The sequence below is a fragment of the Vespula vulgaris genome, chromosome 10 (genome assembly GCF_905475345.1).
Source record: "Vespula vulgaris chromosome 10, iyVesVulg1.1, whole genome shotgun sequence".
Lineage (NCBI taxonomy): Eukaryota > Metazoa > Arthropoda > Insecta > Hymenoptera > Vespidae > Vespula > Vespula vulgaris.
Window position 1 is genome coordinate 4,427,501 of NC_066595.1, and position 19,391 is coordinate 4,446,891.

At 38.8% G+C, this 19,391-nt stretch overlaps 1 protein-coding gene across 1 annotated transcript in view; it reads left to right on the forward strand.

Annotated features, from left to right (window-relative positions):
* Positions 1–19,391, forward strand: part of LOC127067205 (uncharacterized) — a 188,026-nt gene extending 168,635 nt beyond the window's left edge. Inside the window, exon 16 of the mRNA XM_051001871.1 lies at positions 19,370–19,391. The gene's annotated coding sequence lies outside the window, so the exon portion shown is untranslated. The remainder of the gene's footprint in view (positions 1–19,369) is intronic.

Sequence of the window (19,391 nt, forward strand, 5' to 3'; positions counted from 1 at the left end):
CTACCGCGCCGAGACTACGAGAGTATCCGAGAAAGAATAATTTTTGCCGCCATTTTTTACGGCACTTAAAGCGAAAAAAAAATAGAAGGTCTACGACGTTTTTACGATATGTATTGTTATTGTTATTATTATTATCTTTTTTTAAATTATTTTTCCTCTGTTTCTATTATTCTTTCAAAGAGTCTGCTTCGAGCGGTCAAAGTAAATACGAAAATTTGATTAGGTCTTAATCATAAATTGTTTGTTTGAATTGCATGACAGCCATGTCATCATCATTTTAGTAGATATGAACAAATTGGTTTATAATGACTAGATAGATAGAGTTTTTCAGATATAATATTGAACAAACTAATTACCTAGAAATATTTGTTTATATTCCAAGATATATACGAGTCTATTAATCCATGACGAAAAATTCCCTTTGCTTTTCTTCTTTCTCCAAAAACAAAAAAAAAACAAAAAAAAAAATAAGAAAAAAATATTAATAGAAAATACGAAGACTAATTTTTGAGAAACACAGAGAAACCTTTGATTAAAATTGGCTCCCCTAATAAAAACGTATGTTCCGCCGTCTGTTCCGCATCGTTCGTCATGACTATTCCGCACGATCTAGGTAGAGAATACATCGTGAACGTCAGGGAAATTCTTTCTGTATCTCTCCAACCCTATTTCGAATCGAGGGAAGAATTTTTATCATGACCACGTGCACGGGTGTGCAACAGACAATGAATACAAATTCCCCGGTAGAAAAGAACGCTAGTACCGTCGACGTCACTGGCGATGAAACGACCGACCGACCAACCCCCTAGCCTCCCTAACCACCCCCACTTACCGGATTCTCTCGCGAGCAGGCTATGTTCGAGGAGGAAGAGGAGGAGGAGGAGGAGGAGGAGAAGGAGGATGAGGAAGAGGAAGAGGAAGAGGAGGTGATGGTGGTGCTGTCGGTAGAAGAGGAAAAGGAGGTGGAGAGAGCCGATAATACAACACAATGACATATTCCCAACCCCTCGTATCCCGGTATCCGTCCGCCACTGGATACGCCGAGTACCGTAGAAAACGTTCATAAACGGAAAAAAGTCGCGACGTCCGCCGGTCTGTCCATCCGTCAATGCGACTAGCTGTATACGAATGAAAAGCGTTGTATCTTATCGCCGGCAATCCGTGCATGGTTTGCGAGAGACCAGGAATGGTGGTGATGCTACTGGTAATGGTGGTGGTGGTATTTCTGATGGAGATGTTGAGCTATTCGATCAGTGAGAGAAAGAGAGAGAGAGAGAAAGAGAAAATAATGTAACGTAGAGGTAACGTCGTTCGACAAAGAACTCACTAATTAAATGTATCGCTTTATTAAACATATTCGTATTTGTATTAGAACTAAAAAAGAAAAGAGGAGAGAAGAGAAGAAATAAATGAATGAATGAATAAGAAGAAATTAAAGAAGATAGAAGAAAATAGGAACTCTGAGCGTGCGACAGATCGGTTAAGTTAAAAGTAAGTAAGTAACATTTTCAATTTTCCCCATACGATAGGTGGTTACTTGCTCTTGCCAAATTGCTATTGGATCCTCGATCGAAAAGAACTGGTCTCTGTCTCTTTCGGGGCGAGACATAAAATTAGAGAAAGAGAGAGAGAGAGAGAGAGGAAATTTTAGGATTCATCGAGGAGTCGTGTGTACACGTACCTTTGTAACACTAGCTCGATCCTTTTTCTTTTTGCTTTCTATTCTCTTTCTTTCTTTCTTTCTTTTTTATTTATTTCTTTTTTAAACGATGCCTCTTTTTCATCGTTAGCTCGGGCGAACGAGAACGTATTAGAAGTCTAACCGGGTAGCCTTTGACATTTTGAAAAGCAGCGTGTCCCCTTCGTTTCGGAAGCATTCCGAAATACTTAACCGAGTAGCTAACAACGCGATTTCTGAATCAACGCGCTCTCCTCGATTAAAACAAGAGCCAGAGCGCCGGACAAAGATCCAAAAGACCGACTATCGAGAAGGATGCATCATTAACGGTGGCGGGTTGGGGGGTGGACTGTTGGTTGAAGAGTAGATTTAAACCGGTGGCTCCATTCGTAATTGCCGAATTACGGTCCCCTTCAGTACACCCTCTCGTACCCCTTATCCAAGTACCTGAAAGGTACGTACAGGCTACTGGTTTCTGCCGTGTTGAAAAGGAGAGGATTCGGACGTTTCGGAGTCTTGAACGTTGTTTTGGACGTTCTCCAAAACGCCGATATGGGTACCGCGAACGTGGATAACCGCTATGCGCTGGATTCTGAGGCCAGTGGAGGTTAGAGGAGGATGTGGATGAGTAAGAGAGGGAGAGAGAGAGAGAGAAAGAAACAGAAACAGGAGAGAAAGATAGAAAAAGAGAAAGAAAGAGAGAGAGAGAGAGAGAGAGAGAGAGAGAACGAGTAGGTATAGTCGAAACAGGGTGGTGGATTCACAAAAGCGCGGAGGCCTTCGATCGACCAGTCATCTAGGCAACAATGCTTCTGACAATGGGCAGCGGGCCAGCGGTGTTTCATTAAAACATGCATTGAATTCGAGAGAGCCGACGAATTGGCTGAAACGGAGAGAGCTGGGCCTGGGCCGGTCCATCCCACCACCTCCACCATCACCACCACCTTCACTACCACTAACCACCACTACACCATCGTCATCATTCTCGTTGTTACTACCACCTCGCTAGCTTGGTATCTATCTAAAACCACCACCCCCTAGCTCCCACCCTCCCTCTAAACTGCGAGAGTATCAGAGAGAAAGAGAAAGAGGGAGAAAGAGAGAGAGAGAGAGGCTTTGGTGCTCGGACGACGGTCATGTCTGATTGAAACATCGAAAAGTCTCTCCAACGTACACCCTCTCGTTCCTCTACCGTTGTTGTTGTTCCGTAAACAGTAAAGAGCGAGCGAACGAGCGAGAGAAAGATAGAAAGAATGAGTGAGAGAGAAAGAAAGAGAGAGAGAAAGAGAGAGAGGGTTGAACTGGAAAAGAGGGTGGACGATGGGTGGCGGTAGGTCGAGGAGAACAAGTTGCCCGGGCTAAATTGGAATTGTCATGTGAGGGTGAGCGAAGCGAATCAAAAGAAAAACAACTTGTATAGGATTGAGTTTAATTGTGAACGCCAACCTCCGGTCCCTCGCCGCCGCAAAAACCCTGGAGTTGGCGAAAACCGACCAAAGTGGACAGAACGAAGTCTCGAACGACCGTTGCCTGAGTTAAAGGGTAGGGGCAAATGGAGAACGAAAAGAAAAAGAGTGAAAGAGAAAGAGAAAGAGAGAGAGAAAGAGAAAAAGAGAGAAAGTCAGTAAGGAAAGAAAGATGCTACGAAAGGAGACAAATGAAAAGAGAAAGACAGAAAGACAGATACACTTGGATCGAAGTGGTGTGGTGAAAGGTTCGAATGGAAGGCGTATACGGAGACTATCGAGAACTGCGCCCAATAAACTGCTAATTAGAAACTCGTTGTCTCGTATTTCCAAGAAATTCTTCTATATATTCACACATACGCACGCGTATATATACGTATGTACGTATCATTGATCGACACGCTATTATCTCTAATGCACTTAACTAAACCTTTTCGAACGCGTATAAATACAATGGAAAATATTTCCCGCCGTAATATTTATATTGAACTTTGTTTAATGATTTGTCTATTAAACGTTACTATCAAGGTACTAATATAGAAAAAGAAGGCGGGGTTGAGGAAGAGTGATATCTCTATCTACTTGAAGAATATATTTCATAAAGGATTTATAAATAATAAATAATTCTTCGAACTTTTGGCAATCTTTAAATTCGATTGTTTAATCGAGAGAGATCGATATTGTAATACTTATTAGAAATTCGAGAATAGGATTTACATCTCTTTTACTTTTATATATATATATATATATTATTTTGAAAGAGAAACGTTCGAGGTAACATCATCGCCTAAAAACTAATCGCCAAATCGTAAACTTGCCGTAAATCGATATTCTCGGCGTTTGACGTGCGACGCCAACGCGTGGGGTCGTCTCTTTCTCGCTAAATGAAGTTCTTTGTTGGCTTCGTCCGCGAGGACAACCCTCAAGACAGTTTAACAATGCTCTCTCCCTGGACACAGCGTATGCCGAGACTCTCTTCTCTCTCTCTTTCTCTCTCTTTCTCTTTCTCTTTTTCGACATAATATACTTCCATTTATCTATCTTCCTCTCTAGTTCTCTCTCTCCCTCTCTTTCTTTTTATCTTTCTCTTTCTCGTTTGAACGGACAATCGGTCCTCTCGACTGCCGGCGCAATTTTGTTCTCAATTTTGTTCTACGTCGTCTTCGGCCCGACAATCGGCAATAAGCCGCCCAACTGAGATCCAATTTAAACCGTTAATTACCACCGGAGCATCGTTCCATCTCTCTCTTTCTCTTTCTCTCTTTATCTCTTTCTCTTTCTCTCTCTCTTTCTCTCTTTCATCGCGTTTCTCTATCGCTATCCCACCTCACCCTCCTCGATCATTCGATCCAGGTCCTCCTCGACCTCCACCCTCCCCCATCTCTCTTTTTACATCACCCTCATTCTCCCGTGTACTGTATTTTTCCAATTTAAAATCCTATCTCTTAATTTCCTACGTGTCACTGCTACGTCTGGGGATTTTTATGGAAACGATGATATCTCTTCTTCTCGCTGTTCCTATGCGAGAGTAGCGTGCACCGATATCGTAAAGCGACGGACGATCGTATCGACAAGCTTTTTTTTTCCCTCGCCGACCCGCAACCACCCCCATCCAAACCATCCAACACCGACCACCCTCTTATTCCCCTCTCTCTTTCTCTCTGTCTCTTTCTCTCTTGACGCCGACGTAACACGAGGGAAATTGCACGAATCAGCTCGCATCACGGTATCCATCGTTATCGTACGAACGCGAATAAGTAAGTATGATATTTTGATGAGGTTGCCGTAATGGTACTTTCTTTTTTTCTTTCTTTTTTCTTTACTTTATCGTCATATATAATCACAATTATATATATATATATATATATATATATATATATATATATATACATATATACATATATTTATATACATATCGTTCATTATTGCGTTATTTAATAGATAAAAGACAAAATGAAATATTTTAGGACGAATTTGGCTCGGAATAAGAACGAGAAGATCGTTGTTGACTATCTTCTCCCCTCCATTATTGATAACGCGAAGACCACGAGTCCTCTCTCTCTCTCTCTCTCTCTCTCTCTCTCTCTCTTGCACCAACCGGTAATATCCACACCAACAACAATCACGGATTAATGCCATTGTTCGCGCGTATCTACTCGAAATGTACGGGCTCGCAGATCTATGGTTATATACGCTGGTGATGCATCGACAATGGGTAGAGTGGGTCTGCTCGGCGACCCAACGAGGTATTACCGACCGAACAAGCATGCAGTTTGTCCCCCATTGTCGCCTCTCGATACAGTGGGAATAACGCCCACCCGCTGTATTTGCAGTATTCGGCACGGTTTCGTCCGGTTGCTATTTGCCGTCGGCTCTTCTTATTCGATGTTATATCCGATTTAAAGGCGTCCATTGTTGGCCAGTATTGTCACGAATGTCGATTGGTAACGCGATCTCTGTGACGTAAGAGAGAAGGAGGTACTAAGAGAAAGAGGAAGAGAGAAAAACGAAGAAGGAGAAGAAGAAAAAATGGAGGATTAAGAGATGTAAGCAATCAGAATTATCTATCAAAATTGAGAGAGAAAGAAAGAGAAAGAAAAAAAGGAGAACGAAAAAAGAAGTTCAAAGGACTAAATATATATCCATGTACGACGAATGAATATAGAAAAATTCAAATTGAAATTGAAAATAATCGTCGAACGTGTTTCGATCAAAGAGAAGTAGTGAATCTTCTTTCTTCTTTCTTTTTTCTTTTTCATCTTTCGTTTTTTCCTTTCTTTCTTTTTTTTCTTCTTTTTCTTGCTTCCGGAAAACGATCTCGTCGAATATGAAAATTCGTAGAGTGCGTTGGTATGACAAGGAAGGTACGGAAAAGCGGAAACGCTTCGTCGTAGGCAGTAGGTAGAGCATGGATTTAGTAGAGGCGAAGCGCATCTGCCTGTAATCCGTAGTGAGACCGCGCGTTGTTTCGCTGATCCCCGCATTGTGACGTCGCTTGTATACTTCATTGTTCCGCGCTCGGTCCATCATTGTTCGCAGATTGTGTACACCTACCAATACTACTAGCCGAATAGGCCGTGCACTCTACACGCATTTACGTTCGTGCGTTTTCCTTCTCTCTCTCTCTCTCTCTCTCTCTCGATTCTATTCCCATCTCGTTTTCCTCTCTGTCTCTTTTATTTATTCGATGCATCCGCTTTTGTGGGATTAAAAGAGGTGTTCCGAGAGAGAGAGAGAGAGAGAGAGAGAGAGAGAGAGAGAGAGAGAGTAGTCTCGGCCTGAGTGGATCGTAGAGCAAACTATTTAGTGGCTCCTAATCGTTCCGAATCGTACACAATGAACGGAAGCACCGTGCGACACATGCGTCCATTGTCAAGAAGAAACGATATCGAACTCACCCTACGAAACACATTTTGATCTCTGACATCGGAATAAGACAGCGTCGGTTCAATCGAGTGGAACTTCAAAAGGGGAGAGAGAGAGAGAGAACCCGATTATTATTGTCTCCTAACGGGACAGTAGAGGATACTGGATAAACCAACCCTGACACACGATCACCTATCAATCCTTTATCTTCAATTGTTATATAGGGTTGGTACATCGAGCAAAGAGTTAGATTAACTTTAATCGAAAATAATAAATACTAAAAGTTTTGTAAGGATTTCTCGAACGGATTCATCGATTTACAAGACCGCATGTATTTCTCTTCTCTAACGACATACACACACACACACATATATGTACGTACGTATGTATTAACGCAATAGAACGCTGGCAAACAAACGCGTCATTAAATTCTCACTTCTTGGCTGCAGGCAATGAGTATGGAGAAGAGGGACGAAAAAAGAAAAAGGAAAAAAGAAAAGAAGAAAAAAGGAAAAAAGAAAAGAGAAAAAAAGAGAGAAAAGAAAAAAGGAAAGAAGGAAGAAGCGTGTGTGCGAAGGTGCATCTCTCTAGTCGGAGAAAAGAGAAGCGTGTGCGCCTCCCGTATGGAAGGGCAACCTTGCCCCGTCTGTGCATAAACAAAATGGCCCATAAAACCTCGAGGCGCTAATCCGCGCAGAATGCCGCCGCGAGGATATTGTCAAACCCTCCTGCGGACCCGTTCACTCTGCAGGAAGACCAGCTGATTCATGCGGCCATATTTCACATCTTTATGCATCCGCGAATATTTCAGGCCTCTCTGCACAACCGAGAAGGAGAGAGAGACAGAGACAGAGACAGAAACAGAGAGAAAGAGAGAGAAAGAGAGTCGAGTCGCCATCGGCACGTCCACGCAAAATTTTCGTTTTAACGGTTCTCGCTCGATTCGCTCGCGTCTCTCGAGGAAGATATTAGGCTTTTCGGTCGACCGTCTTCTTCTTTTTCATCTCCTTTTTTTCCCGACTTTTTTTTCTTTTTCTTTTATCGTTCTTCTTTATCTACTATGAACCTTGAAATTTCTAAAGAAAGATTCCGAGAATTTGACTGGAAGTTCCATAACAACGTGTCATTATCGTTTAACGAGAAGAGACAAATAAATAATAATTTATTTCGTTTCTACAATTCGACAGAATAGGGGATAAGAGAAAGAGATCGTTAATCATGAACCTACTAAGTCTAAGATCATGCTAGATCGTCTATCTTTATATCATTTCGGTTTGTTTAATCGTACGTATGTACGTACGTATGTACGTGAAAAGGGATGCCACCGAAAAGTCATCGACTCTAATGTGATTAACACTAGAGTGTAAAATTCGTCACGTACTAATGGTGACACTACCAGACTACCAGAAAATTTTGGCTCCTCTCTCTTCTTTTTCTTATTTTTGTTATTTTTCTTTATCCTTTTTCTTATACCTTACAATTATTCTACTAAGAATATAAGATTTCTCTTTTAGTATTTCTTTTTTATTGTTAGTTTATGATACAGTACTTACGTAGGGTTGGCTTGAATCGTTGATCGAGAAAAGATCGCAAAGATCCGACGATCGAATGAAGAAGAAAGTGAAGGAGAAAGGTATCGTATTAGGAATAGAAGAGAGACCCTTCTCTCTACACGAGCTTAGTTAGCTAGGATAGATTTACAAAGCACTGGAAGCCGGTCGGGGATCCGTACACTTGCAACCTATGCAAACAAGTGGCACACCGTGTGCCGCGTGAGGCAAGCCACCAGAGATGTTTGTAAATGATAATGACCATTAGAACGTTGGATCGGATATGGCCAGAGGCTTCGTCGACGTACCGCGATGATTCTTCCACTTAGCAAGCGACGGACGTGAAGAGCTCCCGTCTTATGTTTGTACTGTGATACGATGGCCAATGCGTTTTCAGTTCCTTTTTTTTCCTTTTTCTTCTTCTTCTTCTTCTTCTTTTTTTTCTTTTCGAGAACTCTATAACTATACATACCCATGCTTCTGTAACTTCAACGATCGTAAGTATCTTCTATGGAACTTATAGATCAAGATTTTGCAACGTTATAGGTATATAAATTTGTTAAAAAAGAAAAAAAAACATAAAAGAAAAGGAAAGAAAAGAAAAACAAATAGATATCACGAATGATGCAATTTTTTTTGATTAACGTTTCGAGACATTAATTATCCTCAATATTAAATTTCGATTATGTCGATATTAAAATTCTTGAGATATTTTTTTGAAGACATTTTTGAATCGTAAATCTAATCGTTGATTTTTTATTTTTTTTATTTATTTTTTTATTATTTTTTTTTTTTTTTAAGGAATTAATTAGTCCGAATTAAAGAAAGAGATGGCGCCTTGCAGGAAGTTAGGCGATTTTCTAAAGTTCTTCTTCTCGAAGAACGACGACTCGTCCGTCGCGGTTGAATTCGTTTTGCACGCTGTCGCGCATAAACGCGTGTTATTACGTTAAGGGGTTAATGAGACTTGTGTCTCGGACAATGGACTACACTGGCGGAAATCAGTCACGCATTGTCCGCCAATGCTTTACGACGCGAGCGAGCGTGGCTTCGGCCGACAGTCATGGCTGTTAAAAAGGACAGCGTAGAAGATTGCTTATCCATTCGGAGTTGCATCCTCATCGACCTAACTCTGTCGCAAAATAGAAGAAAACCTCGCGACCGCGACGATAATCCTTTTGTCGTATGACAAAAGTTTCTTCGTTATCGTAGATTTTGCCTATGTAATTCTATGCAATTTCTTACATAGAATTTCTCATCCTTTCTGTCTCTCTCTCCCTCTCTCTCTCTCTCTCTTTCTTTTTTCTTCTCGTAATCATTTTTTCTCGTAATATTTTAATCTCTTTGAGGACTTTGATTTTTTTTTTGTATAACAAGCTATAAAAATACGATCTGTAATGTTAAATATAACCTCGATATATTTTAAAAATAGAAATTATACGAATAAATAAAGAAAAAATAAAAGAAGAAATAGATATGAAAATCATCAAGCAAGTATACATGCATATCAATCTATCGACTGTTTTAAAAAGGATTAAGTAAGCGAGTAATGTGAAAAGTATTAAGTGGAAAAATATTGGTAGCAAAAGTTATCGAAATATTTTTATTAAGAAAAATGTGTCAACTCTATGTGTGGAAATTCTAAAGTTGATTATCGTCGAACGTCGAAATTCTTTGGAGACGTTCTATTCGGTAGCAACGGTCAAAGTTTGTCGTCTGCTTTTACTCCACGGAAGAAACTTTTGGGGACTGGTTTTTAATAGAAAAACAAATATACACTGGCATTGGAACCCGACGGCTTTTCCACGTTAGACGAAGGAAAGTTTTGTGTGCACGTAATAATGGACGAGACTTCTCTTCTTTTTTTCTCTCACTCTTTCTCTTTCTCTCTCTTTTTCTAATAAAAGAGAAACGTCGTCGGATAAACAAATACTCGTCAGAGAAACGTGCCGTTCACACTCGATTACGCATCAATGGGACAGTTCGAAAGAATTTCGAGAAGCGTTCGTTTCGTTGTTTCTCAAACACATTCATTATTCATATACGTTTCTATTGCTTCTATTTTTATTCCATCTCTTGTTCGCCATTCGATAATTAACATTCGTGGCCATAAAAAAGAGACGAAAAAATACAGAGGGTTGCTAACGCGTGCACGCATAAAATATCAATACCGACGATTCTAACGAGCCGAACGAGAACGTTATTATGGAGATGAACGAAAATTTTCGTTCTCTCTCTCTCGCTCTCTCTCTTACTCTTTCTCTCTTAATATTTTGAGTTCGAATATAGTGAAAGGAAATAATTTAACGTTTTCGAAAATGCGCTGAGTTCTTTAGAAAATACACTTTGTCTAAGAATATAATTAACGTTCGTAACAGTCACGATTACGGTGATCGACGACTAGAACGGTTATAGTTTGATGAAAATAAAAGAACACTCGTTAGCTAGAGAAAGAAAAAAGGACAGAAAGAAAGGAAGAAATAAATAAAGAAATAAAGAAAGAAAGAAAGAAAGGAGGAAACAGAGAAAGAAAGAAGGAAAGAAAGAAAAGGAGAGAGAGAGAGAGAGAGAGAGAGAAAATTATTATCGAATTCGGCTAATTAAATTTATCGCTGGTGTCAAAGGTTTCAGCGTGAAACGTGGGAAGGGTAAAAAGAAGGGCGGGGGTGAGGAAGGGGAGAAGGGGTGGAAGAGGAAGAAAAAAAAAAGAAAAGAGAAAAAACGCGTCGGTTTTCCGCGTCGACGCGTAACCGCCATATTAGCTGAACGCGAGGGAACGCTTACTTCTCTCTCTCTTTCTTTCACACACATAGACACATACACTGCAACGCACAAACGTATAAAAAGAGAGAGAAAGAGAGAGAGAGAGAGAGAGAGAGACAGACAGACAGAAAGAGAGACAGAGAAAGAGAGACTCGAATACACGGCGTTCTCTCGCGGCTTTGAACTTTCGGATCAGACGTGACTTTACGACGGAGAGGGTAGTATCGGTCGACGGTGTCGGCGTTATATGTCGTTGGTTCGTATGAAAACGCGGAAGCCGCCATATTCGAGCGCTCTTCTCTCTCTTTCTATTTCTCTCTTTCTCTCTTTCTCTTCTCTCTCTCTCTCTCTCTCTCTTTCGTCTTTAGCGCTTCTCGCAAGCTCGGATATGTCGTAGGTGTACATACGCGCGTACGCGAGTGCATCTACCTAACGTAGGTATATTTATATTTAACGCGGCCTGTGCACTCCAACAGGGCGGAGGGGGAGAGGGACGAACTCGCAGTGTACAATCTACAGATAATTACGTCATCCAATTAGCATTAATTACGGACTCTTTTTAATTAGAGGCCGCGCTTGAAATATCGGTAATATCGCGTGAGGCCGAACGTTCACGTATATATATATATATATATATGTGTACATATATATATATATGTGTGTGTATATGCATGTATATATATATCTATGTATGTACTCACATGTTCGGCACACTTCACCGATCTCACCATCATCCTCTGACGAATTCGAGAGTCTCGGCCATTCACCAAGGTTATACCGAATCCATTCGGTACCAGAAACTTTGAGGATTCTTCCTACTTTTATCTCTCTCTCATTCCTTCTCTACTTTTTTCTCAACCCGGCTTGTTTTTTCTTTCTTTCTTTCTTTTTTTCTTTCTTTTTCTTCCTTTTTGTCGTTTATTATTATCATTATTATTTTTTTATTCGTCACGGTATCAGCATCCGCGTTATCTCACCGTAACGACCACCGTTAGAAATATTTTCTCCCTTTTTTCTCATTCCTCTTTCTCGTATCGTTATCCTTCGCCATCTTTCTCTCTCTTTCTCTCTCTATCTCGTCTTTTTTTTATCGGCTAATAAAATATGCGAGGTAATGCGGTAGACAGGTTCGTTTTATCCGCTGCGTTAAATAATTAATACCGACGCTCCGATCGACGACGCTCCGCCTCCAACACAGGTCTCGATGATTTTTTATATACTCCCGAAGGGTAGTTCTCTTCCTCGTTTTATTTTCTTCTTCCTTTTCTCCTCTTTTTTTTCAAAGGCTATCGCCTCCCCCATAATTTCATTTCATGTAAATTCGCGAAATTCCACCTTTTTACTCTTTCGCTTTATCGACAATTATAAGAAAATTGCGAGATGTTTTTTAATCTTTTTTAAATTGAAGTTTTTGTTACAGTAATCCGAAGTGATATTTTTTCGAATGCAACGACTTTTCTTTTAATATGCTCTGAAGAATATTATATTTTCAAATTATACCGACATATACCTATAGATAATATTTTTTTGTTACGAAGTAGTAAAATTATAAGATTTTTGATATAAGATAATTACTGTTCGACAACAATAGCTTGATATTTGTCTAAACAAAATAATGAGCTATTAATGTGTATGGATTGTTTTATTCGTTGATGTAATACCTATTCTCCAAAATTTCCTGAATTATGATTTTTTATTAAAAATCTTTTAAGTATGAATAATACTAGCAATCGTTTACGGATTGCAATAAATATACTTCTCAGATATTGGAATGTGCCGGTCAAAACAAAAAATAAAGAAAAAAGAAAGAAAAAAGAGAGCGAGAGAGAGAGAGAAAGGATGAAATAAAGGAAAAAAGGAAGAAAAAAACGAAAAAGAGGGGTCTATACAATTTTTCGAAAAAAAAGCAAAATAAATCAAAAAGAAAGGAAAAAAAAGAAAAAAAATGAAGAAAAAATAAAGAACAAAAGAAAACGTTGTTATTGGATAATATAAAAAATTACAAGAATGAATTTTTTTAGATACGCAAGAAAGTGAAAACATGATTTTAAACATTATTCTTTGACAGCGAATTTCTTAGGCCGTCATAAAGAGTAAAAACTAAGGGCTGTTTATTAACCGCTAGGTTAAGGTTCTAACCTTTTGGGCCCCAAACGATGGTCCTTAGGTGCTTATCGTACCTACTTACAGTAGACATATTGGAAAAGAAAAAAAATTAAAGAGAAACGCGGCGTATGGCGGGAGAAAGTCTCGGTCGAGTTTAAGGTCGATCGTACAATCTTTTTTCAGTCTTTATCGTCCTCGTCATCTCTCTCTCTCGATGCTTCCAACGTAAGTACTTACTTGCTGTTACTTCTTGTCCTTTCATAACGAGATTATTCGAAGAAAAGTGTCTACCAACTGTACGGCCGTCTTTCATCTCGAAGATGCAACAAGTCGACGTTTTAGCTATTGCAAGAAAGAGAAAGAGAGAGAGAGAGAGAGAGGAAGAGAGAGAAAGAGAGAGAGAGAAAGAGAGAGAGAAAGAGAAGGGAGAAAGAGTAATATCGTTAACTGCCAGCAAACTCATTCTGATCATGTTTGTTACTCAAATAAAGATTTCCTGACAGACAAGTCGATGTTACGTTTTGTTAAAATTATGATCCTTAACAAGTTCTTTCGTAATGATTTACGAAACATTTCGATCCCAACAAATTCGATTCTTTTCGATTAAATTGACCTTTAATTTTTCTAGCCTCCGACGTTGATTTCGGGTATTCATTCGCGGTATACAGGAAATACGCTTATCTTTGATGAAGCGACGGCCGTGGTTCGTTTCGTTTTGTCGTTACCCGTCACGTTATTACTCCAAATAAATATGCTAATTCGCCGAGTGAGAGTCGCTTATAGAATCGTACCGTAGTTTGTCCTCGTTCTACCGAAATTCATGTATGTACATATGTTAATTTATGGAATTAATAGGATTTTTAACTAGATTCGTTGCATTCCATGAAACGAACGTGCGTTTTCCCGACGGTGACTCTTAATTTATATCACGATGGAATTTTTTCTTTCGTCAAAATGATATGTATGTATTTTGTATCACGGTTTCGTTAGAAATGTGAGACTCGTGTTTTAAATCGCGTTAGTTTGTTAGAGGTACGACATCCTAAATCTAAAATAAATTGCTATTTTAACGTACAACGAGAAATAATAAAGTATATAGGAAAAATAGAATATACGTTAATGTTGAAAGATATTCGAGTAAATAGATATTTATATTAAGGGTGAATTTAACAGCTCGATATCTACTCGACATCGAAAGCATGACTCATAAATTATTCCCATTGTTTATAGTAATTAACGATCGACTGAGATCAGAATGGAGAGGAGGCACACGTCCGATCGTTTCCGGAGGAATGACCAATAAAAGAGGCGTTCTTGTAATAAGCCAAACAGCTATAAATGTGACATAATATCAAAGCTCGTATCGATGAAGACCCATAAAACTTAACTACACGTTTATGAACGACCAATTGACCATTTTTCCTAATCTCATATTATTATTATTTTGTGCGATACAATGTCCAAAAATCATAAGGCGCAATTCGAGTTAACAAGATAATCCGGAAGATCGCTGGCTCTTCACGAATCCTCGTGATCTCGAGATGTTAGATAACCCTTTTGTCCTCCGAGCTTTTGTGTCTCCGAGTAAAATATATGATGGCAATAATTTAACCTGGCGTTTAGCTTAAGAAACCATAAGAAAAGACGGCCTCTTATTTATTTAAACTCTAACGTAATGGAAAATTCTTTGAAACTAATATACCACCCACCTATTTCTAAAAAGAACATTTCTCTCAATAATACGAAATTGATTAACTACAAACTCGAATACAATTTCGAATACTATATTTTACTATACTATATTCGTTTAAAACAGATCGATACGATTTTAACAATTCGAGAAAGAGAGAGAGAGAGAGAGAGAGAGAGAGAGAGAGAGAGAGAGAGAGAGAGAGAGAAAAAGAGACACGATACATGAGTCACGTAATTCGAAATTAACGAAGATAAAGGATCGTCTTATCTTCTGATGAAACTAAGATCCTTTCTCTTGTAAGTACACGTCCGGTCAAATAAAGAGACGTACGTACGTACGTGGTCCTTAATGGTGATGCTGTTCGAAAACAACGACAGAGGTAATTCTAATAAGTAACACCGTAACAGAGTTATTATTCATCCGTCCGTTGTCTATTGACCCTCTAAAGTGTCTCTAATAAAATACCATTAACGGTATCATCAATCATCGCCCCACAATCGGAGACAAAACATACGCTTCTCCGTTCCCCTTCAGTTTCTTTCTCTCTCTCTGTTTCTTTCTCCCTCTCTCTTTTTCTCTTTCTCTCTCGCTCTTTCAATACCATTTACTATCGCAACCAACACCACATAGCCGTCATCGTCGTCGTCGTCGTCGTCGTCGTCGTCATCGTCGTCGTCGTCGTCGTCGTCGACGACGTCCTCGTCATACAGCACCGTACCATTCATTTCTATTCAACGAACGATGAGACACACTGTCATGCACACTTTTTTTTTCGCGTTCCGCGGTAAATCTGCGCACTGATTCGATTAATTTGTTCCGACGTTGACACGGCGCTCTTTGTTAATCCGACCGCCTCCCTCTCGTTCCGGTGCTCGCACGAATTTTCGTTGAATGGAATGACGATTTTCGATAAATCATCGCTGCTTCCCCTTCCCTCACATCCCAGCTCAACCCATCGCAACCCCACTCGAGTAGCATCCATGACCCACGACGTTGACAATAATTCGCGAATTTCATAAGCTCTCGTATTATAAACGAGCGCAAAGGCAACATTGTTCCGATCTAATGAATAGAAAGGAAAAAGAGAGAGAAAAGAAGAGATAAAAGGGAAAGAGGAGGGGAGACGAAAAAGAGAGAAAGAGAGAGAGAAGGAGGGATCGAGAAGAGTAACAGAATGCATCTCGATCAAACGTAAAGCTTTGCGAATTTTAATCCTTAAAAGCTATCATACAAAACTGTGTGAAATTTCACTCTGATATTTCAACGACCAATAAAAAAGACAGATACAGCTAAAAGCTTTAATTCATTATTTTTTTGCATCACGCATTAACGTACATACGAGCACAATAGATATGTATATTCCTTTGGGAATACTATAATATAGTAATAAACGGAAGATTAGCGTGACAAGTTTCTGTGCACCTTTATAGATGAAATCATGATTTTAATCACATTGCATTAAAAGTACGAAGTACGAAGAGTGACTCTTTTATCAGTGGTTGCGTCGTTATTGTCCAAAGGGTAAGACTTTCCTTTATTCTCCTCCTCCTTTTCTTTCTTTATTTCTTATTTTTTAACCTATTTTTCTATTCTCCCTTTTCGGACAGTAGCGTTACTTTCGAGTCTTTTTTACAATTACTTTTTACAACTATAAATTTTTCAAAGAGCATACTTAATTCATTGCTTGTCCATTTCGAAACAAGGAACATATTGAATCATTTCTCGAGACGCTTGAATAGACGTCTAAAAAAAAGAAAAAGAAAAAAGATAAGGGAAAAGGAAAAGGAAAGAGTAAAAAAAAAGGAAAAAAAACAGGAAGGGAGAAAAAACATTATTATTATTATTATTATTATTATTATTATTATTCACATCGAAATCGAAACGTTTGGAAGTAGTCTTGACATCGGCAACCATGCAATGATACCTCCCTCTATGTGACCCACTCAACGAGAAAAGGACCCCTCGCGTTTTCATACGCGATGGCAAAGGTCAATGCTTGCCTGTACTCGACATCGCGAAACGTAAGAACCGACCATAATGGCGTTTGGAAAAAAGAAAAGAGAGAAGAAAGAAAGAGAGAGAGAGAGAGAAAGAAGACAGAAAGAGCGGGAACGTATAGCCCGTTCAAGAACCTCGGTCTTATTATGCCGAAGCTCGGCACAATCTTGACTCGCGACGATATTTTTCAAGTGCTGAGAGCCGGGGGCCCTTCCTCGGCGAGCATCGATAATGCTGAAAGAAACATTTATGCGCGAACCCTCGAATGTTTTTCCAAAGCTTTGTACGCGAGTAAAGGGCGAACGTGCATAGAACTCACTCTTTCTCTTTCTCTTTCTCTTTCTCTTTCTCTTTCTCTCTCTTTTCGTCGATGACGTTGCTCAAATGAGAGGGGAGGACAGCGATTTTTTTTTTACGATCTTTGCATTGCCATATTCGTAGGGCGATTTCTTTTAATTAAACGCTCAACGATTCTTCAATCTAACCTTTTTGTGTTAAAGAAAATGATCTTTTCTGTTTTACGTATCTATATGTTACGAATAACGGATAATAAATTTTAAATAATTAAATATAACGCGGGATATTATTGTTGGTTATGATCTATTTAGGTTTGTTGTGTTTTTTTGTTGAATTTTATTTTATATTGAATAAAGGAGGTTTTTTTAGAAAATTGAGGTAGAAAACGATTCACTGGAAATAAAAGGAATGTGCGTGATCGTTTAAAAGGGATAAGAGTTTGAAACTGTTTAGGATAATATAACGTAATAATAATAGTTATATATATTTGTGGGGGAAGAATAAGTGGAACGTAATACCACATAATTACTGTTTGTAAGTATAACAAAGTTGGCAAAGAATAATGCAACATAACAGAGTAGTTTTATTCTGATTTGGGACAATACGGGACTCGAGCACGTATAATATATTAGGTGATCAAAAAAATTCGTGGATTCATTTTAAAGTAAAACTTGAAAACGCATCGAACTTTTTTTTTTTTAATAAATAAGTATAATATAATATTTTTGAAAACTTGAAAGTAAAAAAAAAAAGAAGGAATAAATAAATCATGCATTAAATAAATTACATTGGGGTATCATAGCCTTAAATGATTCGTCGGGATTTACATATGTAAAAAATTGGATTTATCTAAAATAAATCATTTCTCTGTATACGTAAGCGTCGGGCTAACGATTAGAATCGATAAAGGACGTGCTTGAATCGCGTTTACCAGTGAAAACAGAAAAAGGGATGAACGCACACCCTTAGACGAAAGTGACGTGGTCGCGCCTATTCATTGCGAAACAAAATTCTTTAAAGGATCCTACCGCAGAGACCATTAAAAGGTATGTACACATTCAACGTCTTCTCATCGCAGCCTCTACTCGTTTAAAGGGTCAAGGGATGGCGTGTGTTATTCTTTTTTTTTATTATTATCATTATCATTATCATTATCATCATTATTATTATTGTTATTATTATTATTGAAAGAGGAGAGGACCGCGAGTGTCCACGGAGTGCTATTCTGTTGGCTCTCCCCTTTTCTTCGTCTCGCCGACACTTTATCCCCAAAGCACCCCCGCCGACTCTTCTATCCCTTCAGAAGACCCAATGCACTATACATATATATATACGATACATTTGTGTGTGTGTATGTACAGTCGTTGGATACAGGCGAGATACGTGGATTGAAAATTATACATCCCGTCTCGTCGTCGAAGAAAACCCATCGTGGACCACGGAAGGTCTGGTTCCATTCATCCGATGCACTTGATACGGTAATGCGAGCCGCGTTTCGCGAGTCTTTCGAGGAGTCGAGTTGGTTGAAAAGAACGCTTTCTGGATACACGTTGGATATACCATTCGTATACATACTTACGTACCTAAGTACTTTCTTTTTTTAACGTGCCGAATACCGATAAAAGGGGATACGGAACAATTTGTACGTTGCTGATGAAATGAAATTCGTCGGAATTTAAATATCACACGATGCGGTTTATGCGAATACAAGAAAGATTCATATAGATATCTCGAGATAAGAAAAGAACGTACGCGATCGTATCTACGAAGAAGAACAAAAAGAAAAGAAAAATACAAAACAAAACAAAAAAAAAGAAAAATGGAAAAAGAGCTTGTCGGACCTTTTTTCTTTTTCTCTTTTTCTTTTTTTCCAGTCAATTTTTCTCACAGTGAGAAAACGATGCATTTTGTCGGAAATGGGAAAGACTTGTTTTTGGCGTTATGCTTTTGAAAAGGAATGGCTCGAAGAGTCGAAAAGGCATCTCCTTTCTCTCTTCATTTCGACTTCGTTTTCTCGCTTAGAAACAATCGTACCGATACTAAAGCGTCTTGGCGCTTGATAAATGTGGAATCTTTGTTAAAAGCGTCAGTAGGGTGCTAAGTGGATTTCTTAATTATTTAGCTTTTCGTCTTCGACGAAAGTTTCTCAAGAGGGATTTGGCAGGATCTCCGGAAAGACCATTCGAAAAGTTTGTTTCTAACGTAGAAGGGTAAAATCGTTGGTTCTTATACGATCGCTCGATAATCGTGCAATACTTAATATGTTTTTTCGAAAATGAAATAGTTACTCTGGCATATTATTTGAAAATATTAAATATATATCGTTAATGTATACAAAGTGATTGACCATAATCGATATATCGTACGATGAAAATAAATGATAAATGATATAAGTGAACGTATGCATGTATATCGAGTTATTATAGAATCTAATTGAAACATTTGATTCCAGGAACTAGCAAGGGCTTCCAGTA